This window comes from Chenopodium album, chromosome 3 (assembly GCF_948465745.1).
Source record: "Chenopodium album chromosome 3, dcCheAlbu1.1, whole genome shotgun sequence".
NCBI classification, from domain to species: Eukaryota; Viridiplantae; Streptophyta; class Magnoliopsida; order Caryophyllales; family Amaranthaceae; genus Chenopodium; species Chenopodium album.
Window position 1 is genome coordinate 5,685,904 of NC_137836.1, and position 22,756 is coordinate 5,708,659.

Sequence of the window (22,756 nt, forward strand, 5' to 3'; positions counted from 1 at the left end):
CTGGGAATTCATGCTCCATCTACCCGATTGAACGCTCCTGGCAACAAAGGGTACATCCGAGATGTTGAATTCACCAAACCATGGAAGTGAGTTTTTTCTAAAACTCGCGGTGTCCCATCCACTCGCGCCAACCCTTCATGGTTAGGCTTCCGCGCGGTGCATCCGGACAATTAACCATGAACCCTCTATTGACTAAACCATATCCCGAACTTTAGAGAACTAGAGCCATGGTTAGGTTGCAAACTCATTGCATCATATTGTGCCTACTTGACTAATTGTGCATTATTTGTTGTGCATATATATTCTATGTTTCTCTTAACCGTTTGTTGATTTGTGTTGAGACTAAAATTAATGACTTAAAGAACTTTGTCTAATTAATTAATTAATTTGAGTCAATAAAGTTTTTTTTTAATCGAAATTGACCTAGTACGACTTTAGGCATACCCCAGTTGACTAATAATACCGAAAACAGTCCCAGACCAAAGCTCCAATATTGGCGCCAAAGTCTGAGCTGTAGCGCCACATTGTAGTGTGTAGCGCCAGACATTTACTTAATTGTCTGGCGCCAATCACTATAATGCGACGCCAGTCCTTTCGCTTGGCCGACAGTTCGGATTATTTGTCGAGTCATCACCTAATGTCTAATTAATCAGTTTTCTGTTTAATTCGGTTAATTTTGCTGACAATAATGCTTAATTGAATCAATGATCGAGTTTAGGCACTAAGTCTCATGGTCTTACACACGAGTCTCAACATGTCACCTACACTCACTAGTCTTAGCACACACTTTGAGTACACATCACCATGGCCATGTCTCAGGTTCATGCATGAGTCGGTCTTTCCGTCATTTGAGTTGAGGGTACATTCTACTCCTAATTCTTCATATCCCTCCATCTAAATCTTCTTCACATTCTATTCCAATTTTTCTTCACTTCCTCCATCCATTGCATGTTGAATAAAGTTTGAGTCAAATAATTAACAATAAATATCCCCAACTTCCTTTTCCACAGTACTTGGTCGAGGAAATAAGGGCGATTAATCAAGGACAACCTCTTTATTCAAGTCTCGCTTTTTGATAAACCGATTCGTCAAAAGAGGAAGGCTAAGAAGATAATGGAAACTCAAGAAGAAGTCAATGATCTTAAGAACCAATTGGCTACTGTGACTGAGACACTGAAACTTCTCGCACTCAGGATTGATGATCCCGTGAAGCAACAACAAATGGATCTCATGCAAGAGAGTCTAAGCAAGCTATCTAGTGACTATAAATTTCAGGGCATGAGTTCACAAGGGGTCTCGCTGGACAAGGAACTTCTTCCGCATAAGTTCAATGCCACTGACATCCCTAAATTCAAGGCAACAGATAATCCTTATTTTCATCTAAGAGCTTTTGAAACTATAATGAACATTAAGGGTATCGATAAGAAGGTTTTCCCCTCTCTGTTCCCACTATCTCTTGAAACCGTTTGCCAACAATGGTTCTTCTCCCTTGACAAGGAGAAAACCTCTACCTGGGAATCGATAGTAAACGCTTTCATTGATAGGTACAAGTGCAATATCCAAGTTGAAACCGATCATAGACAACTTGAGATGCTAAGACAAAAAGAGAATGAAGGCTTTACTTCTTTCTTTAATAAATGGAGGGAAACTTCTGCCAAGATGATTGAGGGCCCCACCGAAAAGGAGTCTGTGAGGATGTTTATCAAGAATCTCCAAGAAAAGTATTCAAAGCACTTAAAATATCAACACAACTTGAATACTTTCAAGGCCGTTTATGACATCGGAATTGAAATCGAAGACGACCTCGCAAAGCAAAAATCTACTAACAATAGTAACCACGGTGGCTGGAAAGGAAAGAAGAACGACAATCCTTCTTCTTCCGAAAACGCCCACTCTAGTAATAATGTTAGTACCTTTAACCATAATGATGTCTTAGCCATGGACAATCAAGGATCTAGAAAGAAACCCAGGCGAGAGTTCACACCCATTGGAATGACCTACGATGATTAATCAAACCTATTGGCCCTACCGAGGATCCGACACCAGAAAATCGGTCTTTGAGATGGAATCCAAACTCCTATTGTAAGTACCATCGAGGAAACGGTCATACCACTGATGAATGCTACAGGTTTAAAAATCTCATTCAAGACCTCATAGAAGCAAACAAGGTCCCATTGCCTCTAGTTAGCGAGAAGACTGGGTGATGATGAAGCGAATGACACAAGACAAGAGGCGAGCTGCAACGACAAGATTTCATGGCCTCTTTTTTCTATTTCTTTTTCATTTTTTCCTTTCCCCAATAAGTCTAGCATAGGCACCTTTCTTTTCCCTTAGATTAATTTTTGTAGATTCTTTATTTATTTTCTTTTAATAAAAATGAGCATTTATTTCCTTGCATATGATCATCACATTGCATTGCAAAAAAAAAAAAAAAAAAAAAAAAAAAAAAAAAAAAAAAAAATCCATGTCGAGCTAAGCACAAGGTATACCAATGATTTGAGGCACCCCTTGTAGCCACATCATATCTTCTTTAGCCTTTCTAATACAAATCCTTTCTTCATAAACCACTTTGAGCCTCGTCTAACGATAGACCCTCCTTTTTTCAACCTACATCTACCTAACCTTGGGATGGGATGGTGTGTAACTTTTGCAATTCTAAAGAAAGCTTGAGCAAATTCAAAAGATTAAAAAAGCAAAAAATAAATAAAAGTCTACAAAAGGGTAAGTGTTCCAATGTCTTTGATATGAAAATATCTTCAATAAGAACATGTCTCAGATTGCGTCTCTTATCGAGTGCTCGGTACCGTGCCTGAGAAACATGAATGCCAAGTGAGTGATAGACCGCATGATCGGGATTGTCCACACTTATAAACATAAAATAGATGCTAAAACAAAAGAAAGAGCTAAAAAAGAGTAGAAACTCAAGTATAAAAATACAAAGATTCAAAAGCGAGGTTGCACACCTTGGGGGCTTATCTAGGGTCTTGAGCCTTTATCCCCTTCTTCTTCAAACCTTTAGCCTAACCACGTTACAACCCTTAAAAAGACCTTTTTTGAGGTATACACACTTGTGCGAGGTTCGGCTAGAGCTACGTTCGGCCTGATTCCTAACGGATACGTAGGCAACCTCACATCGAGGTGCAGCCGTAATAAACATGCATTCATATTCACATTCACACACTTGCACCATGATCATATCAAGGAATCTCCAATGCTCATCCCTTTTCACTTAGAGCTAGACTTGGGGGCTTGATCCCTACATCATTATCATACCTAGCCTAAGGGTCACCACCATTTGACTCTTTTCAATAATATATTTTTTCACACACTTAGCTCTTGCGGCCTAACTTTAGTGTCACTATCACACACATCACGCATACATGACCAAATATATTTCCCTTAGGAACCCTTTGTCACGAAATCTTAACATAACGATGAAGCATGCCTTGTCACATCACTCATCACTCATAATTGTCATTACATAGAAGTATGAAGTGCTTAGCCTCCGTGCCTAAGATACCCAAATAATTTCATAATTGAGTCAACCATTGAGATAGCCTAGGATGGATTAATCCTTGAACCTTGAGAGATAGTATCAAACAATATTTGACTAAGCTCATTCAACATGCACCTTCAAAACTTCGATTCTTTTTCGCGTCTTTCCTTTTCGGGAGAAAGTCGGTACCCTCCACAAAATTGACGGAAAATTTTTGCTTTTTTGCGTTTTTCGAGTCGCACGATCACATTACAATGCACACACGATTCATGTACACATTGAGTCATGTCATGTCATATCACTTTGATTTGAGTCTAACACATGTGTCATTTCACTTTGAGTCGAGTCAACCTCGAGTCAGTCGATCAACGAGTCAAGTTTATACCTTGAGTCGTGTCAAGTTATTGAGTCAAGCAACATTAAACCTTAGGTCAACCCTAAGATGGCTAAAGAAATTGGCAAAGTTCTATAGTCAAAAATAAATACAGGTGCAGCAGAACAGGGAAGACCCTACTCCAGCGCCTGGCCCCAGAAATATCTCAGCAACGACAGAGCTCGAAGCCTCTCAGAAAGGTGATTTCGACTTCATACAGCAATTTCGGGTTCCTTGGTACGCCAGTTAGCCCCTATAAGCAATTTGACATGATTAAGTAGTCAGTTTGATTACAATCACAATAAGGGGTCGACCTGATGAAAGATCGTCTCACTTAGCTTAAAGCGCCTAATCACGGAGACACCGACATACTGGTTTTAGCGAAAGCAAAGTTCAGGCGAGCTTTAGAAATCGACAAACGTTGGTCTTCGGAAATTTTTCTTCAGAACATTATCGCAACAAACATTCAAGCACCGAAGCTCTATTGTTCAGAGACGCGTGAACATTTCCATTAGAAGCTCTTTTGTTCAGAGACGCGTGGACATTTCATTCAAGCTCTTTTGTTCAGAGACGCGTGGACAATCCTTTTCAAGCTCTTTTGCTCCAGAGACGCGTGGGCATATCAATCAAGCTCTTTTGTTCAGAGACGCGTGGACAATCCTTTTCAAGCTCTTTTGCTCAGAGACGCGTGGGCATCCTATTATCAAGCTCTTCGTTCAGAGGCGCGTGAACATATCAAGAAGAAGCTCTTTGTTCAGAGACGAGTGAACATCAAAACAGCAAGGTGGCGTTCCCTGGATTATGGAGAGTTGTCACAAACAGCTGAAGATTGTTTCAAGAGAAGCAATCTTCGATAGTATTCCCTTGGACGCGGAATATTATCAATGCGGATGAGGATTGTTTTGAGAGAAATAATCTTCGATAATGTTCCCTAGGATGTGGAATATTATCATTGCGGAGGAGGATAGTTTCAGGCGAAACAATCTTCTAATTTGGAAGCAGTTACGGGCGTAGCGATTTTCAAGCGGGATGGAATTCTCTAGCTTGTAGGAGGTCATCAGAAAAACAGTAGAGCAGCAACAATCGGTTACTTTCAGAGACGTGTGCTCGACGGTGCAAGATACGCATTTCTTAACTCTTTTATCTGTTTAACTAACGCTAGTTTTGCAGGTATCGGCGTTACAAGAGTGATTTAGGATCGCAGAACGTTCTGAATCATTCTCCGTCCCTATCGATACTTTGACTTTTGTTTTCGAAACTTGCGTTTCTCCAAACTCAGTCAAAGTGGGGGCTTCTGTAGACACCCATTTGTGTCTCCCCAAAACCAAACCCGGTGATGAGTGCCTTTCACGTCGAATCATAATCGAATGAAACGAAAGTGTGGAAAGGTCTAGTGTTGCGGAAAGTTTTATTTCTTTTCTCTTCTCCCTGATTTTGAAAACTTTATTTTAAGAGAACAGCTAATCCAGTTTGTTTGGTCCATGATATGGGTCCAATAATGGTGTAGTTGGATGGGGCTTGCAAAGGCCTTTCCAACGATATATTATAAGCCCAATTCCGATGAATATTGAGGAAGTTATGGCCAATTTACTAAACTGGGCCCGGTTTGAGCTTTATGTACGGCCCAATGATCTAGGGGAGGGCCTAATAGTATTTATCATTCTTAATGCAATTAGGAATGGTTTTAGTCTTCTAGAATCTTCTAGAAGGTTCTTTTCATTCCTAATTCAATTAGCATTGATAAGTTGACTTTGTTGACTTTTCAGAGTTTTAATCAAAATCAAATAGCATTTTCGAAGAAAATATATTATTTTATCTTCCAGTACGGGAAATTTATCAGATTTTCGAAAACGCGTTGAAATCCAGTTTGGCGTCCAACCCCAAGCCTTGGCGCCTGGAACCAGGCTTGGCACCAGACGCTAGCCATTGGCGCCTGGCGCTAGCCACTGGTGCCTGGCGCCAGCTAGCCAGGGTTGGCGCCAATACTGTTTTGTGATCTTCAGACTCTGTTTTGTTAAATTATCTTTTTTGGCTGATTTTCTCTATAAATATCGTATTCAAAACTCCGTTTTCATTCACCAATTCTCCTCATTCTACAATTCATTCATCATCTTTCATCAATTCTCAATAAACATTAATTCTTTTAGCATTCAATTCTTTCTTGTTCTTCATACAAAATTCCGCATTCACAAGATCTAGAAACACCTAGCCATATTCGAAGTTGCCTTCGTCCTAGACGTGAAAGGTTTTAATTTCTGAGGGTTTGGTCCCAAATCTCTATTTTAATTATTTAATTTAATTGTTTTGATTATTATTTTCCTTGAAGTTACTAACGTGTGTATTTTGTAATTAGAAAGAGGTACGAGGCATCCAAGTAAGTACTTTTATTGATTTTATGATGTAGATATCATGTTTATATTGTTATTATGATATTCCTAGTATCATGTCTAGGTTATATTTAATATTAAATATGATTGTTACGATGCCTTTTATTCTCTTCCTAATATTTATGATTGTTAGTATTATGTTAGGGTTAAAGATTTGATTTTTATTGCTTAGTGACATGCTAGGGTTTGTTATTAATCTTGTTAGTATCATGCCTAGGATCTTACTTTTATTATGCTTTAACATGAATATTGTTATAATTATGATTATTAATATTTATGATTGCTATGATTATGATATTCATTATTGTCATGATTTTTTATGATTATTATTTTTATGGTGATTATTTATTATTATGTTGCTTGATTATATTTATTGTTATTGCTTGATCACCTTTATTGCATGTTAAAGGGAATTTTGTACTTGTAATCGCGCTTAATAAGATAATTAATAATCTTGTTAGGGTTAATTGTGATTATAATTCAAGTGATCGACAATAATAGTTTATTTGTGCATTAAATTCAACCAACATAGATTAAACAGGTTTAGGGTTAATCCTATTGATTGCATGTTAATTAGAAAGCGCGCATGAATACAAGCAGAATAAAGTAGAGGCCTATTATTAGGGCAGGTTCAATCTCTTTTAGGTTGGGTTTGTACCTTCATCCTTGAACCCTTATTTGGTTCATGACCTTATGGAGTTGACGATCTCTTGGATCGTTAAGGGGTGTAACCTTCACCTCGTGAATGGTTTACAAGTTCCTTAAAAACTTGTTGGCGACTCTTTTGCTCTATCTTCTTCCCTTTTGGACGGCGCCATACTTTAGTGTATGATCACAGTGGGGTTCAAGCTAGTGGGATTTTAAAGGCTTGAAATTATTCCCTACAGTGCGCCTGCTATTGATTCTACAATTGTTGAGATTGTTGGTGAGAACACTACTCCTCAAACTCAAAGCCAAGGAAAGGAGCAATTGAACACAGGTGGTGGAGTGGGGGTAAAGGCACCAGCTAAGAGAAAGGGTAGGGGTCCGGCAACAAGTTTTAAGAAGCCAACCGGTCCCATGGTGTTGGAGTATGATAAAAGAGGTCGACCTACTGGCCAATGGATTCGGAAATATGCAAACCAAGTTGGCACATGTTCGCGCAAAATCCCCATTACACTTTCTTGGAAGCAAGTACCTCCAGGCTTGATTCAAACATTTTGGGATGATACCAGGGCAAGTGTTTCGTTCAAATGCACATTTACATGTATTACAAATAATTTCACCTAATGTTAGTTTGTAAATGGAAAATAATAATTGCTTGTATTTGTGATTGCAGAAGCTGTTTAGTATTCCTAATGATCCCCAGAAGAGAAGGGTGTTTGATTCTTTACTAGGGGAGAGATTCAGAGGCTTCAAGACCCACTTGACCAGTGGATGGATCTATAATAAAAAGAAACACAAGAAGAAAGCTTCCAAGGGAAATGAAGGTGAAGGTGGAAATGAGGAAGATGTTGAGGAACAAGACCCACCGTGGAAAAAATGGCCAAGCGTGACGGAGGACGAGTGGAAAGACTTTGTTATTCAAAAAACTCGACCCAAAGCAATTGTAAGAACTACTAAATCTAATGAGAATTGTATAACATATTGACTCTTTTTGCAGTAATGATGCTAACATTACTATTTATGTAGGAAATTCGAGAGCAAAACAAGGCAAATTCATTGAAGAAGGAGTACCGCCATCGTACGGGGGCCAAGACATTTGGTGAATGGAGGCAAACGTGGAAGAAGGAGGGTATATACCCCACTTTGACTCAAGGGTCATCCTCAGAACCCTCCAACTCCACGATCACTACGTTGGTTAGTCGTGCTGGCAATTTCATTTGTTCTCTACATTCCTTTGATAAGGACACTGGAAAATGGGTCATCAAGGAACCGGAAAAAAAAAGTGGCGGATAAACTTGTAAGCTATTTGAAACTTTAGCATAACTTTACCATACAAAAACATTTTATGTATTCATGTTAACATTTTTTCTTATGCTACAGCTTGAGTACACTACAGAAGTTGTTGAAGGCAAGCTGGTCCCGACTATAGAGAAAGACCCCTTCACCTTGGCTTTGGGAAAGCCCTACCATCAGGCCGGGTAGTAGGTATGGGAGGGACGTTGCTAGGATGGGAGAAGGTGATGGGTTCAGAATACACAAAAAAGGGAAGATCTCGAGGAAGTGTTAACTCACCGGAAGAATTGGATGCCAAGGTGGCATCCATCAAGGAACAAGTTCGCAATGAGTTAATAGGTGAATTCAATGCTTGGGCGAAGAAAATGAACTTACCCTTGCCGTTCCCCTCGACTACACCGGTCGACTCCAGTAGTCACCCAAAAGGACAAGGAGAAGAGGAGATACATGAGGTAGTTTTCTATCTATTAGTTTTGGCCTAGCTTGTGAGTTACGTGAGATCTAATGTGGCATTATTGATTAATTATTGCAGGTTGTTACTCCCACACATGCGGACTCGAGGGAGGTTGATAATCCAACACCCCATGAATTTCCAGATTTAGAGGTGAATTTAGGATTCGAGGGAGCGTGTTTGGTTTTAACATAGTGAATTTCGTTACATGATCAATTGTGTAGGAAAAGACCCTTTTTGATAATTTCAGTTTTTACAAGTGAATTTCGTTACTGGTGTAGGTAGAGACCGAGTGTACACTTCTAGCCCCGGGGCTATCAAATAGAGGAGAGTTGCAGTTGGTGGCGTATGGTAGTGCACAAGCGACGACTGGTGATACGGTCCATTTCCAATCGCTTAGGCCACAACATTACTCGGTCGGGATCAATTCTTACATTGCTGGGTTTGAAAACATCCCACTACCGGTGCCTATAGTGGATGATGGGATTACTCTTCTTTGGGAAGCAAAGGGTAGCTATGTACAATGGCCACGTGCTTGGGTGAGGTTGATCAACAAGGTAATATTTATTTAGATGTTGTGCAAAATAACAAATCTGCATGCGTACTTATTAGCTTAAACCCCGGCCAAAAATTTTTGAACTCTAATTATCTTTGTTTTGATCAGATTTCGAAAAAAAGTCAACCATCAAAGAGAAGGAAGGTGGTGAAGCCTAAAAGCGTTGATTAACCTACAAAGAAGATGAGTGAACAAGGGTCGAAGAGTGAACAAGTGTCGAAAAAGAATTCTTCGAAAGGTTCAGCCATGCAACCTACTCCACTTGTTGGAGACAATGTCCTTCAATCGCTCACTAAGGATTTAACTTTTCTACACAATCGTTTTAGTCATTTTCCTAGTGACGATCCCATTGAAATTGCACTTCCTAAGGCAATGTTCCATTATGATGAGGATGCAAGTGCATGGTTAAACAAACAAGATGTGAAGGAATTTTTAAGAGGTTCAATGCTTAACATTTCTCTCATTCAAATATTCATGAGGTACGGGCACATGCCACTTAAATTAATTATGTTATTCATATTAGTGTTGTTTATCCTTCATATATATGTCAATTAATTTTTCATTGTACATGCACGTAGAGCACTACGGGAGCACTTAAGTGACACTGATTCCCCTAGTAAAGTTGGGTGGTTATGCCCCGAACAGACATCCGAGACTAGAATCTTACACAACTCCCCCGAGGTGATGTATTATGTTAATCATAATATTCGGGAATCAATGCGTGCGGGAGACAAGTTCATATTCGCCCCATGTTATGAGGAGTACGTTTAACCATGTGTAATTCAATTATTTCTACATTTGAATTATTTGTTGTACCCTAATTATTGATTTGTTTGTGTATTGTGAATTTATGTAGGTTTCATTGGTTCCTCATGGTGATTTGTCCTGCTAATAACACAATCTTTCACCTTGATTCAGCTCGATCAACAAAGAAGTACCTCGTGATGTCTGTACTACAAAAGTAAATATAGCTACCTAATGTTGATTATCTTAACCTAACTCCTTTAGTAGTCAAACTAATAAAATTTGAATTTACTTTCCTATAGTATTATGAAGAAGATACATGGTCGTGCTCCACGGGGTCCTACATGGAAATCACCTATGGTAATGCCACATCATATTGTGATTATCTTAATAAACATTGCTAAAACAATTGTGGGTTTTATGTGACGTTTGATTCATTTGATTTGTTCCTATGCTAGTTCCCACAACAAGATAATGGAGTTGATTGTGGATTATACGTGATGAGATTCATGCTTGACATAGCGACTCATTGTTCCAACACCATACATCTTGATGAGGTACGACCTTAAACTTAGTAAAATGCTCTTTTTCTGTGATTTCAAGGCTTAGCCACCTATAACTAAGTATAATTGACATTTTATGAGAAAGAACTTGGTCATTTGTTTAAAAATGTAGAAAATGGGCAAGTAGAAGTCAAATAGGCCTTATTTTGGCTATTTTGGATGAAAATGCGACCTTAAACTTAGTAAAATGCCCCTTTTCTGTGATTTCAAGGCTTAGCCACCTATAACTAAGTATAATTGACATGTTATGAGAAAGAACTTGGTCATTTGTTTAAAAATGTAGAAAATGGGCAAGTAGAAGTCAAATAGGCCTTATTTTGGCTATTTTGGATGAAAATGCGACCTTAAACTTAGTAAAATGCCCTTTTTCTGTGATTTCAAGGCTTAGCCACCTATAACTAAGTATAATTGACATGTTATGAGAAAGAACTTGGTCATTTGTTTAAAAATGTAGAAAATGGGCAAGTAGAAGTCAAATAGGCCTTATTTTGGCTATTTTGGATGAAAATGCGACCTTAAACTTAGTAAAATGCCCTTTTTCTGTGATTTCAAGGCTTAGCCACCTATAACTAAGTATAATTGACATGTTATTAGAAAGAACTTGGTCATTTGTTTAAAAATGTAGAAAATGGGCAAGTAGAAGTCAAATAGGCCTTATTTTGGCTATTTTGGATGAAAATGCGACCTTAAACTTAGTAAAATGCCCTTTTTCTGTGATTTCAAGGCTTAGCCACCTATAAATAAGTATAATTGACATGTTATGAGAAAGAACTTGTTCATTTGTTTAAAAATGTAGAAAATGGGCAAGTAGAAGTCAAATAGGCCTTATTTTGGCTATTTTGAATGAAAATTCAACTGTTTTTAATTTTCCCAAGTATTTAATTTTTTACATATTAATTTAATTTATTCTAACATAATTTATATATATTCCAAGTTTTGCAAGGTGCAAAAGGGAGATCCGTTAACAAGCAAGGAGCTTAATGAAGTTCGAGACATGTTGGAATCTTTCATCACCTTCAATTTGTAAATGTGGCATCATTTTGAATTTATACTTTGTTAATTATTAACTTTTAAACTACAATATTGACTAGTTATTAGTATTGTTTGTATTTATTTATATATCACACTTTATTTAATTTGTTGTATTGCATTTGGTTTTTAATTATAAAAGTCTAAATATATATTTTTAATTCTTGTTATGATTATTAATAATAATTATATTATGGCAGAATTTATAGCAATAATATGGAAGAATATTATAGCAGGATCAGTTGCAGGAATAATTGCAGGCAAAAAAAAAAAACAAAATTAGATCCTTTTATTGCTACCGGTTTACCGGTTCAAACCGATGGCAATAGTCAGCCTTCAGCAACAAAAAAAAACCGCGCCATTTTTTATTGCCACCGGTTAACCGGTGGCCATAATTATTATTACCACCGGTTAACCGGTGGCCATGAAGACTATTGCCACCGATTTTGAACCGGTGGCCATGCGATGTTTTATTGCCACCCCCCAAATGACCACCGGTTCAAAACCGGTGGCAATGGGGGGTTTTCAACCGGTGGCCATTAGCAATTTTCGCCTAGTGAACCGATCAGTACAATTTCATCCTCATATATAGTTAGTTCAACATATTACAATATACTAACAATTCCACAGAATCATAGGAATCAACACACAAAACAAAAAACAAAACCAGTACATATTACATATTAAAGGCTAGTAACATCATCGAGCACAAATCATCATCAATTTAATTTTCAATCAAAATTCAACGAGAAAACAAACAGCTAAACAATCATTTGAACTATAAAAACAAAATTCAATCAAACATTTATTAGGTTTTATGTGTTCAATCGAACAATAAACATAGACAACAATCGAACATCAAAAAAACCCTAGATCTTCAAATAATCTTCAATACGAAAAAAGATTCAAACAAAAATTCATACAAATAGTTTCAATTAAAGAAAAACAACAATTAGTCAACTCAAAATTGCACAAATCATCATCGAAAACAACACATTATCAATAAAATTGCATGAGAAAATAAAAAACAATCAAAATTGAACGAAATAACAAGAGAACATCGCAAAACCCTAGATCTTCACTACAAAACAAAATTAAAACAAAAATTCATACAAATAGTTTCAATTAAAGAAAAACAACAATTATTCAGCTCAAAATTGCACAAATCATCATCAAGAACAACACATTATCAATAAAATTGAATAAGAAAACAAAAAACAATCAAAATTGAACAAAATAACAATCGAACATCGCAAAACCCTAGATCTTCACTACGAAACAAAATTCAAACAAAAATTCATACAAAAATTCATGCAAATAGTTTCAAAAGAAGAACAACAATTAGCCAGCTGAAAATTGCAGAAATCTAAAGATAAACAAAGATTACCAGAAGGTGGTGGTTCGTCGACTTTTGTAGCCGAAGAACGAAGGTCACGTTATCGTTGAAATATAGCATCTCCTCTAGTTCTCGCCATTGAAGAATTCGAGCTGAAGAGAGAGAAAATGCAAGAAGGGAAGAGAGAGAAAGTGTCAGCTTGTTTGTGAAAATAAAGGAAAGAAATAATCTGGAGCAATTAATTTGTAAGAAGTTAGTTGGGTGAGTAAATAGTCACGTGAGATATTTGGTCCACAATAATGTTATTGTGGACCAAGTTTATTTAAGAAAATTTAGAAAACTGGATTAAGGTGTTACTTCACACCAAAAAAAAAAAAAAAAAAAAAAAAAAAAAAAAAAAAAAAAAAAAAAAAAAAAAATGATTTTAGGTGTTTTTTATAAGAAAATTTTAGGGAAATTCCCTTTGATACACTCCAGGTATTGACTTTTCCCAGTGGTACCACTTTTTTTTTTGGGAAATTCTCTTTGGTAAACCTCTAGTTTTTACTTTTCTTAGTGGTAAATTGCAAAAATTCTTATTATCCTTGGTAAACTTTAATTTGTTATATTTTTTCAATGGTGAACTTAATGAAGCAATTTAGTTAATATTTAACCATGGTTAACATTTTTTTAAAATAAAAAAAATCCTAAAATACCCTCCCTTAACTCATCATCATCATCAAGATCACCAATTCCTCCAACTCTCTGCCACCCCTACCCACGGTCGGCGCCCAACCCACCATCGCCGGTGCGTCGTCCTCCCCCACCTACCTGGCGACGCCCAACCTCCCCCAACCCCAATCGGCGATAGCCTCCCCTGCTCCACCTTCTATCTTTCCCCGCATCTCAAAATGTACCATTTCCCCGACCTCACTAACCACCCAGAAAATCGTCCCTCTTCCCCGACGACCCCTCTCCCTTGTTCGTCGGCCCAGAAATCCTAAACCCCACCCAAAAACACAAAAAGCCCAAACCCATTTAGGGTATTGAATCCAAATTAAACCTAGAAAATGGGTTTGGTTTTCGGGTGGTTTTGGGTGGGGTTAAAGGTTCCTGGGCCGCGCGAAAAGGGGAGGGGAGTCGTTAGAGAAGGAGGTTAGATTTCGGGTTGGTTAGTGTTGCGGTCGGCGGTGGCCGTTAGGTGGTGAAATGGGACGTTTCAAGATGCGGGGAAAGAGAGAAGGTGGGGCGGAGGATGTTGGGCGTCGCCGAATGAGGGTGGGGGAGGTCGGGCGTCGCCGGCCGATTGTGGGGGAGGTCGGGCGACTTTGGCCGAGGCCTGGCCGCCGGCAGGGGGAGGGGCTGCCGGTGGCTAGGTTGGGTGGGGGAAGGGCCGGTTTGATTTTATTATTTTAAAATAAAATATTTTTATAATAATTTAATTATTAAAAAAATAAAAACTAACTATAGTTAAGAATTTTTATTAAAATAACACTTATCAATGGTAACCAATAATTTAGGTTTACCAAAGATAATAAGAATTTTTGCAATTTACCACTGAGAAAAGTAAAAATTAGAGGTTTACCAAAGAGAATTTCCCCTTTTTTTTTTTTACTTCCTGCTGATACACCCAAGGTTTTGACTTACTAACTCATGTACTTAAGTCTGTTAATCAGACGTTAATAACTTGGTAAATTAACATCCTAGGCTTAGTAAAAGATGAAATGACTAATATAACCCTTTTTTAATCCATTCCCTCCAAATTTTCCCCCTTAATTTGTCTGTTATTTCCCTCCAACTTCTCAAACCCTATTCCCTCCCTATAAAACGCCACTTTCCCTCTTCTATTCTCCATTAAAGTTCTCCTCCATTGCTGCAAACTTATATCTTCTCCTTTTTTTTCTATTGTTGTTCTCTTCTCTTCTGACATGGCTGGTTTTGCAGGTAGTAGTTCCTCTTCTGGCAACAGATTTGGGAGGTCCATGCGGGTCAGGCGAATTCAATGCAATTGCAATCCACCAAGACATGCTGATATTAGGGTTTCTGACTCAATTTCAATTCCAGGGAGGACATATTACAAGTGCAGGCATTGTGGTTTGTTCATGTGGGTTTCTGAAGATCAAATTATAAGAAACCTTGATGAATCATCCAATTTGAGATTTTTAAGAGAGGAATTTATTGATTTCACAGACATAGCATATGAGTTTGCAAGCTACGTTTATATGGTTGTTAGGATTGGTCTTGTTATGTATCTGATTTTACTGTTTGTAGCTCTGAAATCCTAAAACTGTGTATTTAGTTGCCATGTACTTCAGAGAGTAAGAGTACTAGGAAGGTTGTAGTTTCTTGGTTTATGAATGGAAATTGATAAATAAAAGGCATAATTAATGTGTTTAATGCTCTTTGATAAGTTACCATTGAATCATCCATTGAGATCAACTAAAATAGACAAATTGACCAAAATGTGGGACCGCTTGAAATAGACAAAATGGCATCAGTTGCCAACATTCATTAATATATCCAAGTTATTTGGGAACATTGCAAAAATCCAACTTTCAATAGTAAATTTGTCTACTAAATTACCAAATAACAACAGCAAAATCATCCAAGATGACAAAAAAACAGAGTTAACTACAAACATTGACTTTCTATCAAATTAGCAAAATGCATATACTACTATACTGCTGAACAGAACACTTAGGAGCTTGGAGAATTTGAGTTTCATTGAGACATAGGCACTGGTTGGCTAGGCAATTGTGAAGCTGTCAGTAATGTTGCTTACTCAGATTAGGGTCCGCCCTTCTTTCCCTTTGCTTGTTTAGATGAAGCTGCAGGTTGAGATGCTGCAGGTTGAGTTGCTGCAGACTGGGATCCAACTCCTTCAGATTTCTTTGCTGCCTTTGCTACATTACTTTGGTCTCTGACCCTAGGATTCTCGATGACAACAGGCTCATTTGACTTCAGTTCTTTCCCAGTTAAGCCTCCCTTACAAGTTGTCTTGTTATGGCCAAAGCAACCACATTTGCTACATTTGACTGTTTTTTACCTTTTCTAGGTTGTTCTTCACCTTCTTCCCTCTTTCTATTCCTAATTGGTCTTCCAATTCCCTTCTTCATCTTAGGAGGCATGATGATTGTACCTGACTCATCTGCAGGCCATTGTTGTGTGTCAGGAATTGGGTTAATGCAGACACTATAAGCTTGCTGTAAGTCTTCACATAATACCAGGAACTGAAAAAGTCATGTGGGTCAAGCTTTGCATCAATGCAGGCCCTAATGGCATGCCTACATGGCACACCTGTCAGTTGCCATGCCCCACAGGAACAAATCTTCTTGTTTAAGCTCGGAGGAAACTGTAATCTTCCCTCATGAATTTCATATTCTCCTGGGCTGGACTTGAAAGCTCTGCATTTTGAGCTATCTTTACCTATCTCTTTCACTAGCTTCACAATTTTAGGAGTAATGTCTACATCTTTCCAAGACCTTGCGTTCTCCACCCTTGTTGCGTTTTCCAAGACCTTGCGTTCTCACCATACAATGCAAACCCTTCTTATTCCTGCATACATTATCTTAATTAGACATATAACCATATAAATTAGAAATGACAATGATAACAAAGCAAGTGGATAGTGAATACCTTCTAGCAAAGTCAAAATAGGCCTACACCTATTCACCCCAAGTGTAGAGTTGAAGCGAGCTCTCAACAAAATTAGATGTATTGGAGTCATTGCAAAAATTAGGGTCAAATGCATGCTTACTCCATTTTTGACTGCTCTCCCAAATCTGCAAACCAGGTCATGGCATCATCACCTCCTGCTTTCAGCAACTTCTCCATAGCTTTCCTGAATGTGAAAGTTGAGCTTGCATTGCAAGCTCTCCAAAATAGAACATACATCATTGGCCCAGGAAAAACTTTCTTGAAATTTCTACTGAGGTGCCTATAGCAAAACCTCCTGTCAGCTTTTGGCCAGATTTGTTCTACTGCAACTTCAACTCCCTGATACAATGATTACACCATAAGCATATGAATATTTACAAATCACAAAAAAAAAAAAAAAAAAAAAAAAAAAAAAAAATCAAACAATTGAAATAATAAGAGGAAGTTACTTGCCTTTTGCCTATCAGAAATAATGGTCTAATGCTCCCTTGATGAATCTTTCACAATATTCAACAAATGTCAGAAAAAGTAGGTCCATGATTGCTTGTCTTCTTGCCCAACTACAACATATGCTATGGGAAAGATCTCATTATTGTCATCTATTCCCACAGCAGAGAGAAATACCCCCCCCCCCCCATGATTCCCTTTGAGATGGGTCTCATCTACACCAATTAACACTTTGTTTGAATAGGAAGAAATGGAAGGAAAAGAAGAGAATAGAAATGGAGGGGGACAAAATCTCTTGTTTGGGTAAAAGATTGGGGGAAGGAAGGGGAAGGAGAGGGAGGGATCTATTTCCCCTCTCTCTATAATAACCATAATCTCTCCAAAATTGGAGAGATTTGGAGGAAAAATGGAGCTCACCTCCCCCTCCCTTTCTTTTCCCTTCCCTTCCTCCATTCTCCCTCCCCTTCTTTTCTTTCCTTCTTTGCTATCCAAACAAAGCGTAAAGGTCTAACACCCCTTAAAAGACCTTTCCATTGTCCAGTGAATGAGATAAAAATGCTTGAAAATTAAAGTTGTTTAGGGATAGACTCAGTTTCATTCCATGCACAAAAAGCTTTGGATTCTGGGTTTGTTTCTATACACATCTTAGCATACATTGGCAGTAGTCTATATGACTCATCATGTCCTCCAAACAACTGCTGAATTACATAACTTTTTAACCTGTACAAGGTTGACTACCTCATGTAGATGCCATATCTCTGAAAAAGAAGTTCATTGAGTGATTTCCCAAGAATGTCTGGGTTAGTTCTAATGTCTTCCATGACTTTTTGTGTTGCCCATTTTACATTGCACATGGGGTTGTATGTCTCTAAGCCCCTGCAAGTGTGTACATTAGGCCAAATTTTCTTAATTGCCCAAGTTCTGTCATCTGACAGTCTACTAGCATGCAATCTCCAATCACAGCATTCAGATTGGCACACTGCACTATATCTTTTGTTGTCAACATACTCTACATTGATGGCAAACCTTTCTTGAACAGCAAAATCCTTCAAAGTATCCTTAAAGTAAGCCTTGTCTATAAAAATCATCCATGGTCTGAGAGATATCTTACCAAAATAAGCATCCTCATACATTTCACCATTCTTGTACAATCTCTGAAAATAATCCTCATCATCTTCATCATCAAAAAAAATCAAAACATTTTGATGGTTTCCAGTTGTCCTTCACTTTTGGAATCCTATTAATCTGCACTTGCTCATCTGCTGGAATAGAACCTTCTGGTGCAACTTCTCCATCAGAGACCTCTTCTTCTTCACCATGATTGTAACCAGGAATGCTCTATGTCTCAGCAGACTCAGAGCTTTGGACAACAAAGTTCATTTTTCTTCTCACACTTGAACCAGATGTGCCCTGCACCTGACCCGCATTCTCCCCAAAATAATTGCCCTGCCTCTGACCCAAATTCACCCCAGAACTACTGCCCTTAGTCAAAGTCACATTCACCCTAGAAGCTGATCCTTGCAGCTGACTCACTGTGTCACCAACACCTAGCATCCTTCTCTCACTCACATTTGAACCTTTCATTAACCCCTTTATTATAGCTGTGGATCTAGGAACCTTTCTTCTAATCTGTGAAGCTTTTGTCAATGGTTCAGCATCAGAAGTGTTAGGTGTATTAGTCACTGCCAAAGGTGAGAATCTAGGACTCGTTCTTAGTACTAAATCCTTGAAAACAGTATTTGGTGACCTAGGAAATGGTGGTTGCATTGGGGTTGTTTTGGTGGCAGCACTCTTCTTAGTCTTTGCAGCCTTAACCTTCCTAGACTTTTCTACCTTCTCCATAGTTTTTTCAAACTCTATTTTACCCTTGGTATACTCAGCAGCAGATTGATTGTTATTTGTTTCATCTTGGGGTGAATCATAACCCTCAGTATACCTAGGTGGAGATGACTCATTATTTAGGGTTATCTCATCAATAGAAGGAATTTGGGAAGGGTCAAATTGGAATGGTTCTGCTTGGGTTGTTTCATTTTGAGTGGGTTGATCTATTTGGAGTGTTTCATTCTGAGGGGGTTGATCATTTGGTGGTGCAGTTTGGGAAGGTTCATCAGTATGGGGTGGTACAGTTTGGGAAGGTGCAGCAATTGGTTGTGCAGATTTGGATTTGTTCCTTAACCTGTTGATCATTCTATTCAAGGCACTTGGTTTCTTGGCAAACCCAACCCAAATGTGATACATCTCACACTCACCTAGGGTATGAATCAACTTAAAAAAAATCAGCATCATCTAGTAAAGGGTGATTCTTTTCATTGCAACCATATCCAAAGGAAGGGTTGATTAAAGGGAACTCAGTGTCTAATGCAGCAGTGTCTTCAAATTCCATAACCAAATCCATCAAATTACATCTATCTAAGTCAACACCAATATCAACATGTTTATCAAAGTAATGAAACCTTAACACCACATCACCCATTCTGCAAAATATTGAAAACAATGTACACACTTACAACATGCAAATAAATTCCAATTCAGATATCCAACAGTCAATGAAACATGATCATGGCATTTCATCCAATTTAATTCCATACTCTAAACAAATAATTGAACAAACATAATCACGCACCTAATATACATGGAAGAACCCTAAAATCGCACAAATATACAACATTTAAATCATGAATTAAACCTAAAATCGCATAGAAAAATAGAACATCAAACAAATGCACCAAATCATGCATAAATGAACAGTAGTAGTGCTAAAGTACCTGGATTATGCAAGATTTCCCTCTAATGGCTTTGTAGACCAACGAAATTAGCGAATTTCCCTTGCAAATCCTAGGATTGCTTCGTGAATTCACCAGAGAGCAGAGGAGAGAGATGAAATTTGAAACTAAATTTTGGTTTAAGTCCAATCGACATAAATGGAAGGGGAAGGGGTTTAATTATGGATGATGGAGGGAAGGATTTAAAAGGGGGCAAATTAGTCTTTTCCTACTTTAGTAACCTAACTCAGCTATTAACCTAAATTTACTAGGTTATTAACGTCTGATTAACAGACTAATCACGTCAATTATAAAGTCAAAACCTTGGGTGTATCAGCAGGAAGTCAAAAAAAAAAATGTGGTGCCACTAGGTAAAGTCAATACTTAGAGTGTACCAATGGGAATTTCCCAAAATTTTATAAGGTGTTTTTTCACAAAAAAAAAGGTGTTATAAAAGGTGGTTTATTGCAATTTTTCATTTTTGTTACCCTGAAATCTGAATTATACAAACAGAATTAACCTCCCGTTTTTTACTTATTCTCTTATGAATAATCAAAAGCAGTGGAAACTGAGTTCTTCAATACTTCATGATCCCAAAACCTTAGCAACTGTTATACAAATTTACACAAAATCCAAGAATCTTAATGCAGGAAAACACCTTCATGCCCAAATCATCCGTTCTGTTTGTAGAGTATGCAAGTATGTCAACAATTATCTCCTCATTCTGTACACGAAATGTGGGCACCTCGACTATGCACAGAAAGTGTTCGACAAAATGCCCAAGAGAAACTTGGTGTCATGGACTGCGTTGATCAGTGCTCTTTCACATAACTCTCTATGCACACAAGCATTACAAGCGTTTTCCCAGATGAGAATAGCCGGGGAAAGTCCGAATGAGTTCACGTTTTCGAGTGTTGTACAGGCTACAACGTTGCTTAAGGATGTCGGTTTTGGGAGGCAAATACATTGTCTCAGTGTAAAATGTGGGTTTAGCCATGAACTTTTTGTGGGTAGTAATCTTGCTGATATGTATTCCAAGTGTGGGGTGATTCGTGATGGGTGTAAGGTCTTTGAGGAGATGCCTTGTAAGGATGAAGTCTCGTGGACCTCGATGATACACGGGTATGCCAAGAATGGTGATTTTAAGGAGGCTTTGTTGGGTTTTAAGACAATGTTGTTTGAGGCAATGGTGATTGATAGTTATACAATTTCGTGTGCTTTAAGTGCTTGTGGGGCAATGAAGGCCTTTACATTTGGGAGATTGGTTCATTCGATGGTTGTGAAATCGGACTTTGAGAGGGATACTGCCATAGGCAATGCACTAGTGGATATGTACTCGAAAGTGGGTGACATGGAAAGTGCGCTGAAAGTGTTTAAGTACAACTCTTGGCGTGTAGATGTTGTGTCATGTACCTCTTTGATTGATGGGTATGTGGAAGCTGGTCAAGTAGAGGAAGCGCTTGAGGTGTTTGTAGAGTTTAGGAGGCAAGGCTTGAAGCCTAATGAATTTACGTTCTCCAGCTTGGTTAAAGCTTGTGCTAACCAAGCTGCGCTTGAGCAAGGATCAATGCTTCATGCTCTAGCAATTAAAATGAATTTTGCAGCAGACCCATATGTCTCATCTACGCTAGTTTTTATGTACGGGAAGTGTGGATTGGTTGAGCATTCAGAACGATTGTTCAACTGTATCAAAAACCCAACTGAATTTGCATGGAATTCATTGTTGGGTGGTTTTTCTCAACATGGCTTCGGGAGAAAAGTCAATAAAGCTTTTAAAAGAATGGTCCGTAGAGGTATGAAGCCGAATGCTATAACCTTTATGATCCTCTTGACAGGTTGCAGCCATTCTGGGTTGGTTGATAAAGGATTGGGCTACTTTAAAGCCATGGAGAGGGACTACGGGGTGACACCTACAGCAGAGCACTATTCATGTATTATTGATCTACTTAGCCGAGCAGGAAAGCTCAAAGAAGCCGATGACTTCATTAGTCAAATGCCTTTTGAGCCAAATGCTTTTGGTTGGTCTTCTTATCTTGGGGCTTGCAGGATTCAAGGTGATAAAGCACGGGCTAAAATCGCAGCAGAGAAGCTAATGAGGCTAGAGCCTGAGAATAGCAGCACACACATTCTGCTCTCTAGCGTTTATGCAAAAGAAAGACAATGGGAAGATGTAAGAAATTTGAGGAAAATGATAAAAGATGGAAACATAAGAAAAGTGCCTGGCTATAGCTGGATCGATGTTGGGAACAAAACCCATGTTTTTGGCGCACATGAATGGTCTCATCCTCAACAAAGAGAGATCTACAATAAGCTCGATAGTCTCATAGAAGAGATAAAGAAAGTTGGATATAAACCCCAAACAGAAGTCGTTCATATTGATATAGATGACGACACAAAGGAAAAGATACTTAAAAATCATAGCGAGAAGCTAGCTGTTGCATTTGCACTCATGACTATGCCGTCTTGGAAGCCTATCATCATAAAAAAGAATCTGAGGATATGCCTGGACTGTCATACTGCATTCAAGTTGATAGCAAGAGTAACTAGAAGGCGTATAATAGTGAGGGATAGTAACAGATTCCATCATTTTTCTAATGGATCTTGTTCCTGTGGAAATTTCTGGTAGTGCTCCAGGAGGTTTATTTCATGATTTCGTCGCTGTTGAGCCAGAAATTGGCCTTAGAGAAGGCAAACAGTGAATGATGTTACTGGACAAATAATCTGTTAGAATACTTGGTGTTTTGGGGTATATTATTCCATGTTGTGTTGCTTCCCAATCAAATAACTGAATCGCGTCTTGCATTTTACACGAGTCTGAAAATTTCCTTTTCGAGAGCATCTCTAGTTTTACTAGATTTCACGAACACTTGTGCCTGATACCCAATTCGCAGTCTGACTTATATCGTGTTGTCTTCAAGGTTACATGACATGAATCGAACTAATTTAAAATCCATATCACTATCATCGATTAGTCGATTATAATAAGTTAGATGACAAGTGACAATGTTCCTAGATTTTACCCAAACTGATCCAATTTA

General features: G+C 38.2%; 1 pseudogene; it reads left to right on the top strand.

Annotated features, from left to right (window-relative positions):
- Positions 1-20,262: 20,262 nt before the first annotated feature.
- On the top strand, positions 20,263-22,344 carry LOC145624767 (pentatricopeptide repeat-containing protein At5g04780, mitochondrial pseudogene; annotated as a pseudogene).
- Positions 22,345-22,756: the final 412 nt, after the last annotated feature.